The sequence below is a fragment of the Heterocephalus glaber genome, unplaced genomic scaffold (assembly GCF_053883595.1).
Source record: "Heterocephalus glaber isolate CG9 unplaced genomic scaffold, H.glaber_assembly_v1.0 deba00001429, whole genome shotgun sequence".
In the NCBI taxonomy this organism is placed as follows: Eukaryota; Metazoa; Chordata; class Mammalia; order Rodentia; family Bathyergidae; genus Heterocephalus; species Heterocephalus glaber.
The window spans coordinates 21,996,476-22,019,159 of record NW_028258294.1 but is presented as its reverse complement, the minus strand read 5'-3'; the positions used below and the strand labels follow the sequence as shown (position 1 = coordinate 22,019,159).

General features: G+C 41.7%; 1 long non-coding RNA gene across 1 annotated transcript in view; it reads right to left on the bottom strand.

The window, feature by feature from the left end:
* Nucleotides 1-22,684, bottom strand: part of LOC147827907 (uncharacterized) — a 68,355-nt gene that overhangs the window by 1,024 nt on the left and 44,647 nt on the right. Inside the window, exon 3 of the long non-coding RNA XR_015451645.1 lies at nucleotides 91-231. This is a non-coding gene — a long non-coding RNA (uncharacterized LOC147827907). The remainder of the gene's footprint in view (nucleotides 1-90; nucleotides 232-22,684) is intronic.

Here is a 22,684-nt window from a genome sequence, read left to right as displayed (position 1 = left end):
GTATTATGTGGAGATCCTTTAATGACATTTTACATATGCTGCCTCCCACAAAGAATTTCTTTTCAAAAAACAACATATTGATCAACTGACCTTCAATATCTAGATCCTTTTGTCAGCCATAGTTCCCTGCAAAATTAAGAGCTCTTTCTGGTTGTGAAGCAATCCCTATGTGTTGAGGAAGCATGATGGACTTCATTCAGTCTCCTAGACTTGATCCATCAACTGCATAACCTTTAGAGATAAATAAAGGTAAGAACAGACTTAGAAATATGTCTAACCCACCAAAATGTGCCCATCCTGGGGGGACCCAAACCTAAGCAGCCAGCAGGCTTTTTTATTTATCCCTTCTAAATCCACAATCTCCATTTCTGTTTTCCCTCCTAGAGTCCTCAGAAGGCTCTTGTGATTTATACATGAAGCTCGTGGGTGTTCAGTATAAGTACACGATACAGATTTCAGCACTATATCAATGAAGGGCTTGCCCCTACCTTGTTCACACATGAAAGATTTTTCAAAGGTTTTATAATCCCACAGCTCAGTCCTCTCTTGACTGGTCTCTCTTAAAAACAAGATCTGTCAACAGTAGCTGCTTTTGTGATGTAATTTCAGGGTCAAAAAGGTATTTCTGGCCTTTATAAAATTTTGTCTTCATCTTCCCAATGGTATCTAAAAACACAGTGATTTATTTATTTAAATTGTGATTTCTTGCACACTGAACAATTCAAATATCCCTAAGAAATTAGCAGATGAGTTTTGTGAGTCATTAATATCCTACTGAGCCTGAGTTTGTCAGATCCTCTATTTATAAGAAGTTTTCAATAGGTAAGGCCAGAAAGGGATACCTCAGAGAATAAGCCTTTATGTAAGACACAGAACTATGGGATGTTGTCTCTGTCTTTCTAGATCCCAACACTGGAGGGGGCAAGGTCAAAATCAGGAGTCACACTCTCTGGTTGTCTCTTCTGTTTCACTAGCTCCTTTGTAATCTGTATCCTACTGCTACCTTAGTGTGGCCACTGAGCAGTACACCCCCTAAGGGCAGAAATCCTGCTTGCCACTGTGTTCCCACTTCCTAGGACTGTGACTATTAAGAAGTCATTGATCAATAAGACTTTGTTGAAAATATATTTTGTGGAGAAATGAATTTCAAATCAGTATTACTCAATTCTTATTTATTTAACCACTCTAGGCATTTTTTCACCATTTCCTTATTTAGACCCTTCTTCCCTTGGTGTTTATGTTCTCATTCCTCCTGGATAGAGAGGGATGAGTGCTGGTATTACATTAAGAGATTGGATGGGCAAGAGTTAAGGTTAAGGTGTTTTATTTACTAGTTGTGTGACTCAAGTAGGTACTTAGCTGTCTAATTAGGTTTCTTCATTTTAAAAAATGAGGATCTGAAGTTTTTGTCCTTATCCACTGTTAATAGTGATATAAACATAGTAAGCAATCAATAAACAGTAGTCATTTAAATACATTAAAACTATTTGATTGCTATTTCTTATGCTTGTCCTCATTTGCAAGCTAAATACTTACTGATGAGAAAACTGAACATTCCTCCACCTTCAATTCTTTTATGAATTCTCATCCATTTTATAGTCAATCACCCACTATATCGTAAGGATATATCTCTTAGTTTTTATTTCTAAACCATGAAGCTCTGTGTGGCAGATATTACCATATGTTCACCCACTCATTTCCTCCATCTCTTGAGTAAATTGCAAGACCTCATTTCCTAGCTTTCCCTATGGTTCTGCACAGCCATATAAATGGACTCTGTGAATGAAATGATCACTTCTAGATTTGGCCCAAAGACTCCTTCTATATGGTTCTCTATACTTTCCCCCATCTGATACTGGATGCAGATAATTCTAGGAGAGAACCAGGAAGGCTTAAAGAATAGGGAAGCCACAAGAATGAGAAAGTCAGGTTTGGGCTATAACCTGAATGTCATGAACTCCAATGTTAAAATTCTGAAGAATCTAAATCTCTTAAGTCTAAAATCTCAAAATGTCAAAGTCCCAAAAGTTTAATTCTGGAAATTCTTTTTAATTCTCTAAAAAATATTTATTTATATTTTAAGGGGTTTTATTTTAGAAACACAAAAATGTAACACACTAGTTCATAGGCTACTGTACACAGTAAAGTAGACAATAACATACATAATTTTGTAACATACATACTCAGGCATAAAAAGGACAGTTGCATGGGAATAGCAATTATGAGCAGACAAATTATGAGCAACTGAACCATATTCATAAAGAAATAGGAAAAAAGTGAAATACAGAACAATCATTATGCTTGTTAGTTGTGTGGATATAGGTTTATAAAATTTTTGACAAAATTTATCAAAAACTGCAGTGGATCACCACTAAATATGCAGTTGCCCAAAGAACTGAGATCTTGAGAAATTGTATCTCTAACAAGTGCAAAAGTATAAAATGACATCTCTTCATTTACTGAGGAAGTTTCAATGCCTTTATTCACTCACACAATGTTTACATACAAAATCTATGCTGTGATTGTGATAATACACTTTTGCGGAGTCCAACTAGCAAAATTAAATGGATCACATAAATTAGTGCTCTCTAAAAGTCTTTATGCAAGGTATGCATAAAATATTGCATAAGATATAAAGATGAAACACATAGCACAGTGAATTGTAAAAACTAATGCTGAAAATTTAAAACAGTTGGGGAAAACTTAAAAACAAAGCAAATTTTAAAATAAAAAAAAAATTGTTCATGAAAGTGTAAAGGAATAGAGGTAGTCTGTGAGAACTGACTGACTTTCAGGATCATTAACTATAGTTTTGTCATGGGAAATATGAAATATGAAATATTACGTCTCCCAATCTGTTAACTGTATGATAAGCCTAGTTCTTGTTCTCTAGGAATTGAAGAATAAGTCCTAGGAATGACAAAGAATAAAAGTAGGAAGATATTTATTGATAGGAAAGCTCCTGAGGAACAGGAGGGGTCCCAAGTGGGTAGCCAAGGACCTCACTTTACAAAGAAGTTTTATAGGGTGAAGCCCACATAGGTACAATGTGGGCCACAGCCATGAACATCCAATAAGGTTACAAGTATAGTTACTTAGGTAATGGTGGTCCAATTGGGAAGCAAGTCACATAGCAAGCGTGGATGGGAAGAACAATGGTTCTCCTAGGATGTGGTGGGTCCAGAGGTCTCTGGTCACCCCAAGGATGGTCGATGCCTATCTATACTTCACTAAGCCCAATTCTTTGAAGAAGAATGTGGGGTCTGGTCATCTTGTCTCCATCATGAGGCCTGGTTTCCAGCTGATGTGGAGCTGTGGTGTGTTTCACCTTTGTCTTGGCCCTCTCAAAGACTTATCTGACTTCCTATAATACTTCCATCTAGCTCATCTATCTATAATAGTTTGAAGTCTTAAATTATGATAAATAGCAGCTCTTTTTCTTTTAGGCCATATCTGTCCTCAGAGAATATGTTCACACACACTTTTTATACTGTGTTGATCTTTTTAAAATTTTTCTGTAATTCAGTATTGTCAGGTAAAAGGGCCAAAGACCAAGACCAGACCAGGCCACAACAAGCCTTTATTAGGGGAATAGATCTGCCAGGCAGTCTCTGAACAAAGGAGAAACAAAAGCAACATGGCCGGGGCAGGGAGAGTCTTTTATAGAGACAAGGGTGGGGCTTGTAGGGGCTGAGCTGGGGTTGAGTGAGGTAGTGATCAGGGAGTGGAGAAGCCGGTGATATCACTAGGTGGTAGGAGGTGAGCCAGTATTAGGTTACTCTCTAGGTGGGACCAGGGGCATGCTGGGAAGAAGGGTTTGTTCTTTGGTGGAAGCAACCATCTTGGCATGACATCACACAGGGGAGGGGGCAAGGCACCATAGGAAGAGGGCAGCTACTATACATAATAGCTGCTGAGGTAGTGGAAGACCTATCAAGTACATATCAAGTGAAGATTTCCTATTAAGTTTTCCAGATCTAAACCTCACTCATACACCCAAAATAATACTTTATCAGGTATCCAGGTTCATTCTGCTTAACACAGTGAAATTGTCCTGCATAAAATCTAAATTGCACTAGTCCCTGTGGGACCAAAATGACTCCATTTTGGAGCCATCTCCTTTGTTCTCTCAAATTTGTGCTTAAACTAGGAATTCACCACTTGAAATTCCTGAGTTTATTACCCAACCACCTGCGTACCCGGGGAAAGAGCGTTCCAGGCACACTATCTATAAGATAAGCAGTTAATGAGCTAACTATCCACACAAGATAGATGCGGCCATTAGTTAGTGGGTCTGCTAACGATCAGTATGTAACAACTGGCCGTTAATCTTTGCCCCTTTCTCCCTCACAAAAACCAATACGTAATCCCCTTCGACCCCCAAAGCCTAGCCAACCAAAACCCTACACTTCATATGTATTAAGTATTAACCAATCACCTGGCTACTAATAACCAAAGCTTGTTGTATTCTCAATAAAAACCCTGCTAGTTAGGGACTCAGGGCTCTCAATCTTGATCCGCTGTGTCGGTGACACTTGAGAGTCCCTGCTTAAGCTTGAATAAACGACCCTTGTGTGCTTACATCGGAAACGGCCTCCTGGTGGTCTTTGGGACTTCACAATCTGGGCACAACATTTGGGGGCTCGTCCAGGATCCCAAGACCTTCAGGACTCCCATACCGGAGGGTCAACGCCGGCTGGTGAGTGTTTTTTGTGTTTGTAAAGTCTGGGCCTATTTTCTGGGAAGGTCGGCAGACGGTCTAGGCAGACGCGCTGCAAGGGCCGCCGACCCGGGATCCTGGAAGACGTTCCGGATTCCGCTGGTGGGGACGGAGTGCCCCAAGAGTACGAGTCAGTGAGACTCCTGGAGGGACGGTGCGGGTCGCTCCCGCGGCATGGCACGAGGCCGTCGTCCCATTTGCATTGCCTCCGATCGGGCGGAGGACGGTTTTGTCTCGCCTTGTGTTTTTCTGTTGTGTTTATTTGTCTATTTGTTGTGCTGACTTGGACTGAGACGATGGGACAGACTGTGACTACCCCTCTTTCCCTCATGAAAGATCATTTCAAGGAAGTTAGGGAGAGCTCTCGTAACCTAAGTTTAAAAATTAAAAAGGCTAAGTTCATCACCCTCTGTAGCTCGGAGTGGCCCACCCTTGGGGTAGGATGGCCCCCCGAGGGAACTTTTGATTTGCAAATTATACGCAGAGTTCGTAAAGCCATCCTTCATCCCGACCAGGTACCCTACATTGCCATTTGGGAATTTCTGATCTCTAACCCACCCCCATGGGTTAAGCTTTTTTTGCCTTCACAGCAACAGCAGCCCGATTTAATCCTGACAGCCAGTAAGAAGACTCCTAGAGGGCGCGATGACGAGAAGCAGACTGAAACCAAGCCGACCGCGCCACTCTACCCTGTCCTCCAGGGAGGGACCGAAGAAGATCTTATTTTCCCTCCCCCTTACTCTCTCCCCTCTCTTCCGCAACAGCAGGCTGAAAGAAATGACCCAGTCCCAGCCGGGGCTAGGGAGAAAGAGCCCGCCCCGGGTGCTGGCGACCGTGATGGTCCCGCCCAAAATACTCGTCACTGGCGCACCGCCTCGCCAGCAGGACCAGCAGACTCTACTGTTTGTCCGCTGCGAGCGATAGGGCCGCCTGATGAGCATGGGAACCAGCCTCACCATTACTGGCCCTTTGCTACAAGTGATCTTTATAATTGGTGCCAACAACATGCCAATTTCTCTGATAACCCTAGAGATTTGATTAACCTGTTAGAAACTGTTTTGTTTACCCATCAGCCCACTTGGGATGACTGTCAACAGCTTCTGCAGGTCCTGTTCACCACTGAGGAACGAGAGAGGATCCAGAATGAGGCCAGGAAATTGGTTCCTGGTGACAGTGGTCAACCCACCACCAATGCTGACACTATCAACACTTCTTTTCCTCTGTCCCGACCCAACTGGGACTTCAACACGGCGGAAGGTAAGGAGAGGCTTCGGGTCTATCGCCAGACTTTATTGGGAGGTCTCAAAGCAGCGGCAAGGAAGCCCACCAATTTGGCTAAGGTAGGGGATGTACAACAAAAGTTAGATGAAAGCCCTGCTGCTTTCCTAGAAAGAATTCAGGAAGCTTTTCGTAGGTACGCTCCTATGGACCCAGAAGCAATTGAGACAAAGGCAGCTGTGATAATACATTTTGTCAACCAGGCGGCGCCAGACATTAAGAGAAAGTTACAGAAAGTAGATAGGTTAGGAGAAAAGAGTATTCAGGACTTAGTGACAGTGGCAGAGAAAGTGTATAACAATAGAGAAACCGCAGAGGAGAAACGAGAAAAAGCTGATGACCGCCAGACCCGAAACTTAGCTCGGATCCTTCTGGCTGCCACTGCGGGAGGACAAAAGGAACGTGAACGTAGACTAAGAAAGATTGCGGTGGAAGGAGAAAACAAAGAGAGACGCAGAGAGCGCCCCCAGTTAGGAAAAAATCAATGTGCTCATTGCAAAGAGTATGGACACTGGGCCAGAGACTGTCCCAAAAAGAAACAACAGGAAGGACGCTCCAAGGCCCCTATCCTGGCTATGGATGAATTAAATGATTAGGGGGGACGGGGTTCGGCACCCCTCCCCGAGCCCAGGGTAACCCTAAAAGTGGAGGGGAGACCTATCGAGTTCCTAGTGGATACAGGGGCTCAACATTCAGTCCTACTTGAACCATGTGGCCATGTTTCTGATAAGACCTCCTGGGTTCAAGGAGCTACAGGCATGAAAAAGTATTCATGGACAACCCAAAGAACAGTAGACTTGGGAGTGGGCCAAATAACCCACTCATTTATGATTATACCAGACTGCCCCTACCCCTTATTGGGAAGAGACTTACTTACTAAATTAGGGGCTCAAATTCATTTCCAACCCGGGGGCACAAAAGTCCTTAATTAAAAAGGGAAGGCCCATTCAGGTACTAACCATAAACCTAGAAGATGAATATCTGCTACATCAGAAGAGGGCCCCTCCTGATCCTGACATGGAACAATGGCTCACCATGTTCCCACAAGCATGGGCGGAGACTGGAGGCATGGGGTTAGCTGCACACAGAGCACCGGTGTTTGTGGAAATAAAACCTGGGGCAGATCCTGTACAAGTTCGCCAATATCCTATGCCCCTAGAGGCCCAGAAGGGAATAACTCCACACATCAGGAGGTTGCTTGCTCAGGGGATTCTTAGGCCTTGTCAATCAGCCTGGAACACCCCCTTGTTGCCAGTGCGAAAACCTCATTCTAATGACTATCGGCCAGTGCAGGATCTCCGGGAAGTGAACAAGAGGGTTATGGACATCCACCCCACAGTGCCTAATCCATACACCCTTTTGAGTTCACTTCCCCCGAGCCATCGATGGTACACAGTCTTGGATCTCAAAGATGCTTTTTTTAGCCTTGCGCTAGCACCCAAAAGCCAACACATCTTTGCATTTGAATGGAGTGACCCAGAACAAGGCCTCAACGGACAGCTGACATGGACCCGATTACCCCAAGGATTCAAAAACTCTCCCACCATCTTCGACGAGGCCCTACATGAAGACCTGGGTGAGTTTCGCCTCCAGAACCCCCAACTAACTCTGTTACAATATGTAGATGAACTCCTCATAGCAGCTGAAACGCGGGAAGACTGCCTAAGTGGAACCAAGAGACTCTTGATAGTCATAGGAGAACTGGGGTACCGGGCGTCCGCCAAAAAGGCCCAGATCTGCAAACCCGAGGTAAGCTACTTGGGGTACATGCTTAGGGAAGGGCAGAGATGGCTGTCGGATGCTAGAAAAGAGACAGTTCTTAAGATACCCACACCAGATTCTCCTTGGAAAGTCAGAGAGTTCTTGGGATCGGCGGGCTTCTGCCGCCTATGGATACCGGGGTTCGCAGAGCTCACAAGGCCCCTTTACGAGGCAATGAAAGACAATCAGGCTTTTCAATGGACAGAAAAGCTACAAAAATCTTTCGATCAAATTAAAACAGCCTTGCTGACGGCACCAGCCTTGGGCTTGCCCAATATTACTAAGCCATTCCACCTTTACATTGATGAAAACAAAGGAGTCGCTAAGGGCGTCCTGGTCCAGCATCTAGGGCCATGGCGCCGCCCAGTGGCGTACCTATCAAAAAGACTTGATCCAGTTGCATCAGGATGGCCCCCGTGTCTAAGAATGATTGCAGCAGTGGCTCTAATGGTCAAAGATGCTGACAAGTTGACATTAGGCCAAGAACTGTGCGTGACCACCCCTCACGCTATTGAGGGAGTCCTAAAACAGCCTCCGGATCGATGGCTCAGTAATGCTCGCCTGACCCACTACCAGAGCTTACTCCTAAATCCAACCTGAGTTGTCTTTCAGGCCCCGGCTGCTTTAAACCCAGCCACACTGTTGCCAGACCCGAACTTGGAGGCTCCGCTTCACGACTGCACAGACATCCTAGCCCAGGTACATGGAATTCGAGCATATCTGAGTGACCAACCGTGGCCAGATGCAGATGATACCTGGTACACTGATGGGAGCAGCTTTGTTTGTGATGGCCGCAGGTATGCAGGAGCAGCAGTGGTGACAGAGACTGAGGTCATTTGGGCAGAACCATTGCCCACCGGGACCTCAGCACAACGGGCAGAGCTCATAGCTCTGACCAAGGCATTGACTCTAGGACAGGACCAAAAGTTAAATATATACACAGATAGCCGGTATGCCTTTGCCACTGCACACGTCCATGGGGCCATCTACAAAGAAAGGGGACTCCTGACAGCTGAAGGAAAGACTATTAAAAACAAAGAGGAGATCCTTGCCCTCTTAACAGCCCTCTGGCTACCTAAAAAATTAGCCATTATCCATTGCCCAGGACACCAAAAAGGCGACACTCCAATTGCCAGAGGAAATAATTTAGCTGACCAGACAGCCCGAGAAATAGCCTTAAAGATCAATCTGACACTGGCCACTCAGCTGCCCGATCCGGGAAGTGCAGCCCTACCAGAAAAACCCCAGTACACTGAAGAAGATTTAAATTGGATAAAACAATTACCTATGCCTCAGTGCCTCAACGGGTAGTGGAAATCTTCTGATTGTAAAGTCATCTTGCCTAAAGCACTGGGAGAACAAGTTCTCTCCAAGATGCACCGGACCACCCACATGGGCACTCAAAAAATGCAAGATCTCCTGAGACATGCTGAAATTAAGATCCGTGATGCTAATTCTAAAATTGAACATATTGTTGCTACCTGCAAAGCCTGTCAATTGACAAATGCCACCCACAATAGGGCCAACCCAGGAAATAGGCTGAGGGGAAGCCGACCTGGAGCCTATTGGGAATTGGACTTCACCGAGGTAAAACCTGGAAGGTATGGTTATAAATACTTGTTAGTTTTTGTAGACACTTTTTCAGGATGGACAGAAGCGTTTCCTACCAAACATGAAACAACGCGAAGTGTGACTAAGAAACTGCTAGAAGACATCCTGCCAAGGTATGGTTTTCCAGTAATGCTAGGATCAGATAATGGACCCGCCTTTATTTCCAAGGTGAGTCAAACCCTAGCACAGATATTGGGGACGAATTGGAAATTACATTGTGCATACAGACCCCAAAGTTCAGGACAGGTAGAGAGGATGAATAGAACATTAAAAGAGACCTTAACTAAATTAACCTTAGAGACTGGTGGTGACTGGGTGACTCTCCTTCCCTTCACCCTCTATAGGGTACGCAATTCACCCTATAAGATGGGATTAACTCCCTTTGAAATCATGTTTGGAATTCCCCCTCCCATTATTCCCAACCTTCAATCAAATGTGCTTGTTGAATTTGATGACCAAAAGTTGTTACTTTCTTTAAAAAACCTCCAAAGTGTGCATGAGGACATCTGGCCTAAATTAGAAGCCTTATACCAAACTGGACCGCCTCCCGAGCCCCATCGCTATCGACCAGGAGACTGGGTCTTCGTCCGGAGACACCGACAAAGGGACCTTGAGCCCCGTTGAAAAGGACCCTACGTCACAGTCCTGACCACGCCCACCGCTCTCAAGGTCGACGGGATTGCCTCGTGGGTGCACTACACCCACGTTTGCCCTGCAGATCCTCACGCTGTCCTAGAGGACTTCGTTCCATCATGGCAGGTGTCCAAAGACCAAGACAATCCCCTCAAACTCAAGCTGCGTTGTCGACGGTCATGATTGTGGTAACTGTACTTTTGACACCGATATTAGGAGGGCAGAACCCACATGCTCCCCTAAATTTAACCTGGATGATCATCAGTACCGCCACAGGTGACATTATTAACAGCTCGTCCAAAGTGAGCCCACCATTAACCTGGTGGCCTGCTCTAGAGTTTGATCTCTGTCGGCTAGCCACTGGCAGCTGGGATATCGGACACTGGAGCCTAGAGTCACGGGGAAGGCCTGAATGTGGGGAAACAAAAAAAGGGGTGTACCCTCCCCCAGGTCGATTCACGAACACCGGGTTGCAACCATGTAATTCGCAGGGCAATATTACGAGACACCCCCTTCTACGTCTGTCCGGGGGGGGGGGGCATACTAGAAGTCAAATTGTAACTTGTGGGGGTGCTGAACAGTTCTTTTGCAAAAATTGGGGTTGTGAGTCAACGGGGGCCATAGCTTGGAAACCCTCCATTACAACTGATTTTATTTCGGTCGACAAGATTCCCCAACAGAAGTTGGCACACAATCCTCTCTTTGGCCGCTGTGCCCAATTTCTGTGTAACCCCATCCGTATTACTTTTACGGACCCAGGCAAGCAGTTCACAAATTGGGAAACAGGCCGCAGTTGGGGGTTGCAATTATATGAAAGTGGATATGATAATGGATTACTTTTTACTATAAAACTAAAAATGGAGCCGCTCGCAATAGGGCCTCCCCAATTGATAGGGCCAAATTTGGCACTAGCCCCAATAGCCCCTTTTGGACCTACTAAGCCCCCTCCCCCGAAGAGCTCGCCCATGCCACCAAAAACAAATACCTCCATACAGCCATCAAACTTAACCTCCGCTTCCACATTCCTGCCCTTGGTTCAAATGATCACCCAGACAGAAAAAGTCGATCATAGCCAGGACCAAGACCCCCTTTGGGAACTGATGGTCCACACCTTTAAGGCCCTAAATGCATCTAGGCCAGACCTCACTCAGTCCTGCTGGCTATGTTATGATACCAAGCCCCCATACTACGAGGCAATAGCTTATCTAGACAATTTCACTAAATCAGACAGTCCAACTCAGTGTAGATGGCAACAAAAAGGGACAGCTAGGCTGACCCTACAGTCGGTAACTGGACAAGGAACTTGTGTTGGCAGTGTCCCGGTCTCCCACCAACACCTTTGTAACAAAACCATTCTTCGGCCTAGACCTAAATATCTCATTCCCCCTTATGACGGGTGGTGGGCCTGCTCCTCTGGACTCACCCCTTGTGTACATGGACTAGTGCTAAAACAGACTAGAGATTTCTGTGTACTTGTACAATTGGTCCCCCGGCTGTTATATCACTCAGAAAGGGACATCTCCAGCCGCCTGGCTGAAACCCAAATCAGAGTTAAACGAGAACCTGTAACGGCCATTACTCTGACCGTTCTCCTAGGTTTGGGGCTAGCTGGGGCAGGAACGGGAGTTTCATCACTAATACTACACAATAAACATTACAATGACTTAAGGGCAGCCATAGATATAGATATTGAAAGACTAGAAAGCTCCATCTCCCACCTCCAAGAGTCTTTAACTTCACTGGCAGAAGTAGTCCTCCAAAACCGAAGGGGGCTAGATTTAATTTTCCTTCAACAGGGAGGACTCTGCGTTGCCTTAGGTGAAGAATGTTGCTTCTATGTAGATCATTCAGGAGTGGTCAAAGAGTCCATGGCTAAAGTTAGGGAGGGCATCGCCAAACGTAAGCGAGAAAGAGAACTATCTCAAAACTGGTTCGAATCTTGGTTTAATTCTTCCCCTTGGCTAACTACCCTAATCTCTACCCTGCTAGGCCCCTTGCTTATCGTGTTACTACTGTTGACCTTTGGACCTTGTATACTCAATAGACTAGTTTCGTTCATCAAAAAATGAATTAACGCTGTTCAGTTAATGGTGCTCAGGTCCCAATACCAGCCAATTCCTACCGACTTGATAGAATTAACCCCCAGAGGCCCATGATTGGCCCTCTATAGCATCATGAGAAGGGGGGAATGTGGGACCAAAATGACTCCATTTTGGAGCCATCTCCTTTGTTCTCTCAAATTTGTGCTTAAACTAGGAATTCACCACTTGAAATTCCTGAGTTTATTACCCAACCACCTGCGTACCCGGGGAAAGAGCGTTCCAGGCACACTATCTATAAGATAAGCAGTTAATGAGCTAACTATCCACACAAGATAGATGCGGCCATTAGTTAGTGGGTCTGCTAACGATCAGTATGTAACAACCGGCCGTTAATCTTTGCCCCTTTCTCCCTCACAAAAACCAATACGTAATCCCCTTCGACCCCCAAAGCCTAGCCAACCAAAACCCTACACTTCATATGTATTAAGTATTAACCAATCACCTGGCTACTAATAACCAAAGCTTGTTGTATTCTCAATAAAAACCCTGCTAGTTAGGGACTCAGGGCTCTCAATCTTGATCCGCTGTGTCGGTGACACTTGAGAGTCCCTGCTTAAGCTTGAATAAACGACCCTTGTGTGCTTACATCGGAAACGGCCTCCTGGTGGTCTTTGGGACTTCACAATCTGGGCACAACATCCCCTTTCCCAAATTTGGCTTTCTAACATAACCTTTCTTTTCAATAGGAATTGTGGTGTTGTAGGGACAGGGGGCACTGTAGGCAGGAAAAAGATAGGATGAAAGCCTCATTGAGGCTTTTTTATTAAAAATTAATAAGGTGGTTTTGACCTGCCCCAGACTCCAGCAATTAGAAGGACAAAGGCAGCTAGACTCTGAGGGATTAGAAAGACAAAGGTAGCTAACTTCAAGCAATTAGGAAGACAAAAGTAAAGAACTCAGGACTGCAGAAAGGTCCCTCATAGCACAATTAACATAAGAATCACAAATTTTCCCTTTACTTACTCTTTAAACTTAAATTACTTCTGCTTACTGCCCCACCCATAATCTGATCTTCCACCAAGGACAGAGAAAAAGTCGCCTTGCCAGAAGAAATCCAAGGTGGGATGGAAGACAAACCAGGGAGCCAATCAGTTTTCAGGAGCCTACAATAAAAGGAGTTGCAGGCAAGAAACCCAGGAGCAATTAACTTTGGAATTCTCCCTACTCATCTAGAGTAGCTGTCTGTCACCTCTCTTTTACTCCTTCCCATCTTCAAATAAATTTTCTTCTTTTTTTTTTTTCTTTTTTTTGTACCAGGAATCAAATTCAGGATCTTGCACTTGCAAGGTAGACATGATGCCACTGAGCTAAATCCCTCGGCCCTGTCTTCTTTATTTTAAACTGCTTTGTTAGTTCTTTAGTGAGGCTGGGTTTAGGATCTCAGGAGCTGTATGTTGCAGCAGAGCAGTGGCTTGCTGTCCCCCCTTGGACGTTACAGTGTGTCGCAGTGTGACATGGTGTACAACCCTCCCCAGACATTACAGTGTTGGGGATTTCATCTCCTTCCATCATCCCCCAGGTGACATCTGATCACCATTGCCTGTCTTCAACAAGACTCATGTTAGGTCATTTTAGGTAGAAGCTCCCTTCTCCTTGATGCTTCCTCTTAATAATTTTCCATCCACTGACCCTCACCCCACTTCTTGGCTATAAATTCCCACTTTCCCATACTGCATTCAAAGTTGAGTCTGATTTCTTTCCCTCACAGCAAAATCTCACTTCAGTGGTCCCAGTGACTATCCCAGTGGTCCTAAATAAAGTCTTACTTACCTGGCTTTAACAAGTATTATTAAATAAAGCTTTTCTTGGACACTACAATGCCTCTGTAGATGAATAACAATGGCGTGATTATTGCCCAGAACTTCCAACATTTCACCTCACAGAATGTAAACATTTAGGTAAATTTGCCTCTGTGGTAATTCAGTCTTGATAATTAAAGATATGATGTGTTCATTATATGGAAAATGGCTAAACTTCTCCAGGGCAAGGTCACATTAGACTAGTTCATAAGGCTGATTTATTAAGCCAGAATAAATATGTTAGTTTACACTGGGAACTGTAGCTGCCAAGTGCAATGGCTACTTGGATCAGGTTGACTAGCACTTTGCCTCTCTTTAGCAATATTCCAAGTAAAATGCATCCAGAATAAAAACAAAGAGCATGTTTTTAATAGGGTTTGAAGAGTTGGTGATGTTGACCTCTAATAACATGAGTTGTGCAATCTAACACCAGTTAGATTGAGAATTTCCCTTCATTCATTCTTCTGTCTTTCATCAATATCTTACACCTCCTTTCTTCTGTTCATCTTCAATGTTAGTGTCTTAATTCAGGTTCCAATCATTGCAGACCAGGACTATACCAGTTTAAGCAATATCCTATTCTACTCTTTTTGGCCATTTAAATAAATTCTCAAGAAATTAGACACTCATCTTTCTAAAAATGAATGTGAAATCACATTATTTTTCCAATCTAAAATTCATCAGTGTTTATTTTCCAGGATAAATTCAAAGTTCATCATGTGATTTTTTAAATTCCTTCATGAACTTTCACCTACTCACTTTTCCAATCTCATTTAGTGACAATTTCCTTATGTTCTACTGATGCAGAAATTTATGCAGTCTTCTCTAAATAAGAAAGGCTTTTCCTCACTTTTTAACTTGTGTACAAGCTGCTTCCTTTATGCCTGAAAAATCTCACTTTCTTTGTTGACTTCCTTGCACACTGATTTACTAACTCCTCTGGGATGCCTCAGACTACCCTACATATCCAAGAATGTATCCTATCATACTCTAACTTTCTTGTTCAGTAATTTCTCTTCACTAAATGGTGAATTCCTGAAGGACTTGTTATAATTTTATATTACTAGTTATTAGTACAGTACCTACTACACAGATAGTATTTGTCTGCTGAATATTTATAGAATGAATGATTAATGTAAGAGTGCATATGTCTATCCTTTTTGATCAGTATCTTTTGACTACTTCAAATATACTATTTAATCACTTAACTCCTACAGCAAAGTAATTACTATATTTTCTATTTGTGCATGAGAATTTGATCTCTGAGGAGTTAATTAACTTTCCCAAAGACCCAGAGTGAAGTGAAAATCAAGATTTGAATATAGATGTGACTTTAGAAGTCAATTTTCTACCTTCTGGACCATTCTCTGGACAACAGACTATAGGCTCAAAATGCATCCAGGTACACAAGGATCATTGGACCTGGAATCATCTGAGAAAATTCTATATAAGAAGCAAGTCTTTAATGAGTACAAGAAAATTGTGCAGATTTTTACTATATTGAAAGTTGAAGATAAAATCTTTCAGCTAAAGAGGAACACTAAGAAAACCATCCCCAAGTAAATTCATGTATTGTAAAACCAAAACTATGATGGTTTCTTAGTCATTTGTTAAAAAAAAAAAATTTAAATCTTGTCTCAATTCATGAAATTAATCTCTGATTTTAAATTGCATGTTTTTCACTACATCTGCTGGAATATAGAATAGTTAGAATTCTTGAAGGTGTCGACATAGGCAAAGACTTTATGAACAAAACCCCGATCACACAGGAAATATCACAATGAATCAACAACTGAGAAAGAAAGGAAGTGAAATTTTCATGCATAAAGGAAGCAGCCTGTACACAAGTAAAAAAAGTGAGAAAAAGCTTTTCTTGTTTAGAAAAGACTGCATAAATTTCAGCATCACTAGAGCATAAGGAAATTGAGACCTCATATCAAAAAGCTTTTTCATAGCAAAAGAAACCACCAACAGTGTGAAGAGACAAAACAAAGCAGGGGAAAAAATTTCACCAACTGTTCCTCAGACAAAAGACTAATATTTAGAATATACAAAAAGCTCAAAAAAAAAATAATAATCAAGCCATCCCAAAATTTAAAGACCCAATCCAGAAATGGGTGTCTAAAATGAATAGACACTTCTATATGAAAAAACTTTCAACATCATTTGGTCATTTCAGAGACATAAATTAAAGCAACACTAAGATTCCATCTCACTCCAAAAAGAATGGCTGTTATCAAGAAATCAACCAATAACAAATGCTGGTGGGGCTGTGGGGAAAAAAGAATCTTTCTCCACTATGGTGGGAGTGTAGACTGATACAACCACTGTGGAAATTAGTGTGGAGATTCCTGAAAAAACTGAAACTAGAGGTTTCGTCTATCCCTCTTCTTGGTATCTCCCAGAAAGTTAAAAGCATCGTATCACAGCAATATATACATACCCATGTTTATAATTGCTAAATCTCATCCATCCATCATCTCATCCAATGCTAATCTCATCCATTCATCCATTGATGAATGGATAAAGATGTGGGGTTTTTTGATGCAATGGAGTACTACTCAGCCATAAAGAAAGATAAACTCGGGCCGGGGATTTAGCTCAGTGGTTTCGCTGCCTGTTACGCAAGCGCAAGGACCTGAAATCGATCCCCCGTACCAAAAAAAAGATAAACTTGAGACATTTCTAGGTAAACAGATGCTCCTTGAGGCTATATATTTAAGTGAAATACATCAGACACACATATTCAAATATTGCATGGTTTCTTTGGAGTGAGAAACCAAAAGTGTAAAGAATTCTCTACCTAGCAGCCAGTGGGAAGGGTAAAAAAGAGTAGAGTTTTGATTTACTTACTAAAAATAGGGCCTACTTTGTCTGGAATCTCAAGGAGCAGGAAGCAAAAGCACACACCACCCCTGAACAAAGGCAGGATGGACTAAAGCAAGAACAGTGGCTTGTGTTGTGCATGAACAACAAAATGGCCTTCTGACCTGGTGGCATGACCCCTTGGGTGCTAGCCACTCCTCCGAAAGTGAGGAACTAGTGACAGCCCAATGCCACTGCTCACATCTAAGAAGCAGAGTGGAAGTCCTACATGAAAATGACAGAAGTACAGATCGTCCCTAACACTTTTCACTGTATTCAGACTCTCATCTTCAACTTCTGTAGACAATTGTAAGCCTTTATAGTAAAGACATAAAGTGAGATCATGCTCCATAGGTGATAGAAACAGCACAGAGCTGTTATTACATGGAGAAAACAGCCTTAGAAACATACTTTACTGTAACATTTAATATTTGGTACATTGATAAATGATTTAGGGAATTATATCTGCTTTCTAGATGTAAATCCTTTTCCTCTCCTAAATATTAAAAAAAGTAATTTTTATCATTGATATGGTCAAGTCAATCCCCACCTTGATTTTTTTAGCTGGTTTTCTTATGCAGAAAACTAGGAGCAAGTTTTTATATTTGTATTCTTCAGAGGATATAATTCAGTATTGTGTTCTTCACAATACGTACATTTCAATGAATAGTGTCTCCATAATATGGTCTAAAAACTACTTGAAGGTTAGTATGCATGTACTTTGCTTCAATAATATCCCTCACAACATTGAGCAGCACAGGACATACTGAAGAAGAAAATGCATGAATTTATTTAATAAGATAAAGGACACAGACCCTAGAAAGGAGCTACTTTATTCTTAAGAAGACCATGTTGTTTCTTCCAGGATGTTCTGCTGTTCTAGCAAGTACTTCAAGTTCTGCATAAAGAAAATAGGGAGCCTTAAGCCTAGTGTTTAGATTTTGTTTCTGAATAGTCTAAACTCATCTGATCTCCATCTTGTTTCATTTTCCCAAATTCTCTACCAGCCTCTCCTGTTGCCCTTTGATTGTCTGTAACCTCTTCTTCCAGCTTGGAAGGACCACACTTTGACTTTAATTTGTTTCCATAGTTGGAATGTTCAAAGATTACTTTCAAAACCATATGTTTGCCATAACTGCTAGGTCCCTGGTAGCATACTCTACTTCTTGATGGCTGGTTCATCAAAGATAGCTTGATCAAGCTTTGTGGCCATGAAAGAATGTACCTCCTATGTAGGGGATATCAAATGTTGCTCTTAGAAGGTAAGCATTTTCTTCCTTTGACAATAGCAACATGATCCAACCTTGACCAGTCTGCCTTGTTACCAGGAAGCTGTGTTCAGTACTCACCTACAGCAACCAACATTTGATATCTAGGAATATTAATTTCCCTACTTCTTTTAAATTCTTTCTGCAATTTAGTAGCATTCAGAAAATGCTAAATTCATTTATTTTCTCAACTCACCAATCAGATAAGTCACTCTATCACCTCTGAAGGGAGTCAAAGCATTATTCCAATTGAGAATAAAGTGAGGTAAGTGAAGTTACTTCCAAACATCCAGATTTGAAACTCAACCCATACCTCAGTTTCCATGCACTTACATTTTATTAAAACTTAGGTTGTATGAGAGAGAAACAAGGGGTTTAAATCACAGCAACATTCCAACTTCTGTTTTTATAGTTACTTTTCAAAAATCTATTCAGCATCCAGTCATTGTGGTACAGGCCTATAATCACAGCACTCTGGAAGCTGAGGCAGGAGTATTGCCATAAGTTCAAGCCTATCCTGGGTGATATATTAAGTTAAAGACTAGCCTGACCTGCATAGCAAGACCCTGTCTGAAAAGACAACAACAACAAAAAAAACCCAAAACCAAAAAAACCCACAGAACTATTCAAATAAAAGACATTTAGATGGGATGCCCACCAGCCACCCATGGAGCTGCTTGGGCACCTACAGCAACAGAGCCCCCCTCTCCTGCCACCTCCAGCCTCTTGGCTGTCCAACTACTTGGTTCCACACTACAGAGGCACAGGGGGACATAAAGGCCATTGTCCTGAGCTGCAGATGTGAACAAGAGAGAGACGGCCTCTCTCAGAGTCCCTGATGATAAATGAAGCCCACTGGAAAAGTAAAGTAAAGAGAATCTCTGCAATAAAGGCACACCAGACCACCATACTCGGTAAGTTAGAAGGATCATCACCTCCCATCAGAACCTGGGCTATCTTCAGGGGAAAGGCAGCTGGAACCTGCAATAGAAACTTGCACAGTTCAACCCTGCAGGAGGACAGGGGGCTCAACTTGGGACTTGCAGCCAGAGATCTGCCTGAATCTCATGGGAATGTGACTGGCTTACAGAGACTCATTGACTTATAACTGCACACTGAGGCCCACATTGTCCATTGTGACAGAAAAGACATACCTTGAAGGAGGCCCTTCATTTTTACCTTTTATTTGTTATTTTCAAAATTACCACTTTTTTTTGCTCTTATTTTTAATTTTTTTCCTTTTTCTACTCTTTCAAAATTTTTATTTTTCTCTTTTTTCTTTCTTTTCCACTTTCTTTCTCTCTCTCTCTCACTTGCTCCCTTGTTGTCCCACATTGTTCTTCATCTCCCTTTTTGTTCCTGTTCTGGCCCTAATTCATATTTCTTCTTTATTTTTCTTTTCTTCTCTTTCCTTCTCTTGCCTTTGTCCTTTGGCCTCACTGCTAACCTTCCCCAATCCTTCTACCTACCTATGCCTCCCTTCCCAACTCCTTTTAACTCCCCATTCCAAGGGTAAACTTGCTATATTGAATAGTTTATTCACTATAAACATATGTTGGGTTGCTCCTTGATTTTGATATAATTCACACAGTTAAGGCGACAGATTAATAACTACCACAAATTGTCATTTTCTAAGAAGTATTTGATGCTATTGTGTTGCTGATTGTATCACTTGGGCTAAGATGTTATGATTGATCTAATCAGTTCTCCTTCCGGGTATAATGAAAATGAGACAGACTCAGAGCCATGAGAGACTCAAAACCTAAAGACTGGCTATATCTGGAAGACACCTCTGAGAAGCAATCATTCCATAAGGGTTCTAAATAAATCAATAAAGATACAATAGGGAACTCTGAAGTGTCAACCCAGGAACTAAACCAAGGACAGTACCAAAAACAAAAATGAGAAGACATTAAAGCAAGGAACAATCTCAGACTTCCACCCCACAAAAGGCAAATTCTGAGGGAAATGAGGTAGAAAAGTCTGATAATGAACCACCTGGACACTGTGAACTGATAGCACAGGAAGTAACAAAACAGATGGAAGAGGCTCTAGAAAAATTCAAAGCAGAAATAATCTCCCAGATAACTACAGAGATAGTGAGCAGAGTGAAAGATATGATTAGAGGCTCTAGAAAGAAACAGATAAAAATATAGATGAACTCAGAAACATGCTGGAAGCCAGGAATACCCAGCATAAGAAGAAATGGAAACCATGATCGACCAACATAAGAAAGAAATGGAATCCATTAAACAGATTCAAACAGATATTCAGGAGATTTAAAATGCCATTGAAAGCATGCAGAGCAGATTAAGGGAATCTGAAGATAAAATATCAGATATAGAAGACAGGATTGTGGGGAAGGACTGTGAAAACAGAGGTTTCTTAAAAATACTAAGGGACCGCGAGAAATCAATTCAGCACCTGCTAGATGGTGCAAAGAAGAGTAACATAAGACTGATAGGAGTCCATGAAAAAGCAGGAGAAAGTACAATTGACATAAAAAAACCTGTTCACAGACCTAATAGTAGAAAACTTCCCAGACAGAGGTGGAGAATTGGACATACAGATAAGTGAAGCATATAGAACTACAACTAGTCATGATCAAAAAAATCTACACCTAGACATACAATAGTCAAGATCTCAGAAACCCAACAGAAGAACAAAATCTTATAAGCAGTTAGAGAAAAGAAACAAATCACCTACAAAGGAAAGCCCATCAGAATCACAGCAGACTTCTCAACACAAACCCTCAAGTCAAGGAGAGCCTGGAGTGAAGTATTTCAAGCACTAAAAGAAAATAACTTCCAACCTAGACTGTTGTATCCTGCAAAATTATCTTTCAAAATTGATGGGGAAATTAGATACTTCCACAACACAGAACACCTGAGAAATTTCATGAACACCAAAGCAGCAATCCAAACAATTCTAAGCAATACCTGGAAAATGACAATGAAGGTCACAACTCTATGAGACCCAACAGAGGGAAGCCACCAGACAAGGTAAGAAACTAAAGGGAAAGGGGGAAAAAAGAAATAAAAGAGCCAACAAAAGTAAAACATCATGCAAGGATAAATCAATATCTAACAATTATAACCATCAATGTTAAAGTCCTCAGTTCACCAATCAAAAGAAAGAGACTGGCAGAATGGATTAAAAAGCAAAATCTAGCAGTATGCTATATACAAAAAACACACCTAACTCAAAAAGAAATTCACAGACTGAAAGTAAAAGGATGGAAAACAGTTCCTCATGCAACAGGAACCCAGAAAAAAGCAGGGGCAGCAATCTTATTTGCAGACAAAGTAGATTTCAAACCAAAACTAATTAAGAGAGACAAAGATGGTCACTACATCCTTGTAAAGGGAATCCAAGAGGAAGAGATGACAATCCTAAATAAATATGCACCAAATACGAATGCCCCCAACTATACAAAACAAATATTAAAGGACATGAAAAACCAAATAAGTAGTAATAAATTGTAGTGGGGGACCTCAATACCCCACTAACACAAATAGATAGATCATCTGGACAAAAAAATTAACAACAAAATTCTAGAATTGAACCAAGCTACTGAACAAATGGACTTAATACATGTTTACAGAGTGTTCCACCCCACAAAATCAGAATACACATTCCTTTCAGCTGAAATAGCTATTCTCCTGAATAGACCACATGCTAGCTCATAGGACATGTCTAAGTAAATGTAAAAGAATTGAAGTTACCCCCTGTATATTATCAGATCATAGTGCAATAAAATTGGAGGTCAATAACATTAGAAACCTCAAAACTCCCACAAACACATGGAAACTTAATAACACCCTCCTGAACAACCAATGGGTCACAGATGAAATTAAAGAAGAAATTAGACAATTTCTACAAATAAATGATAATGCCAGTAAAAACATACGGGAACCTATGGGACACAATGAAAATGGTTCTACTTGGCTAATTCATAGCAGTGAATGTCCATATTAGGAAAACAGAGAGAACTCAGTTAAATAACCTAATGCAGAACCCCAAGCTCCTAGAAAAAGAAGAGCATAACAAACCTAAAGCTTGTACAGGAAAGGAAATTATAAAGATCCGAGGAGAAATCAATGCAATGGAGACTAAGAGAATGATATAAAAAATTAATAAATCAAAGAGTTGGTTTTTTGAAAGAATAAATAAAATCAACACACCTTTAGCCAACCTTATCAAAAAAAGGAAAGAAAAGGTTCAAATCCATGGAATTAAGAATGAAAAAGGTAAAGTCATATCAGACCCAGCAGAAATCCAGAGGATCATCAATAACTACTTCGAGAACCTATACTCTAATAAAATGGAAAACACAGAAGAAATGGACAGATTCCTAGATACATATGAATTGCCAAAGTTAAATGAAGAAGATATAGAAATTCTAAACACCTCAATTACAATGAGTGAAATTGAAAATGTAATAAAAAATTTATCAACAAAGAAGAGCCCACGTCCTGATGGCTTCACTGCTGAATTCTACAAGACATTTAAAGAAGAACTATCACCATTACTCTTTAAACTCATCAAGGAAATTGAAAGAGAACCAAGGCTTCCAAATTCATTCCTGGAAGCAAGTGTTACTTTCATTCCAAAACCAAGGAAAGGCCCAACCAAAAAAGAGAACTA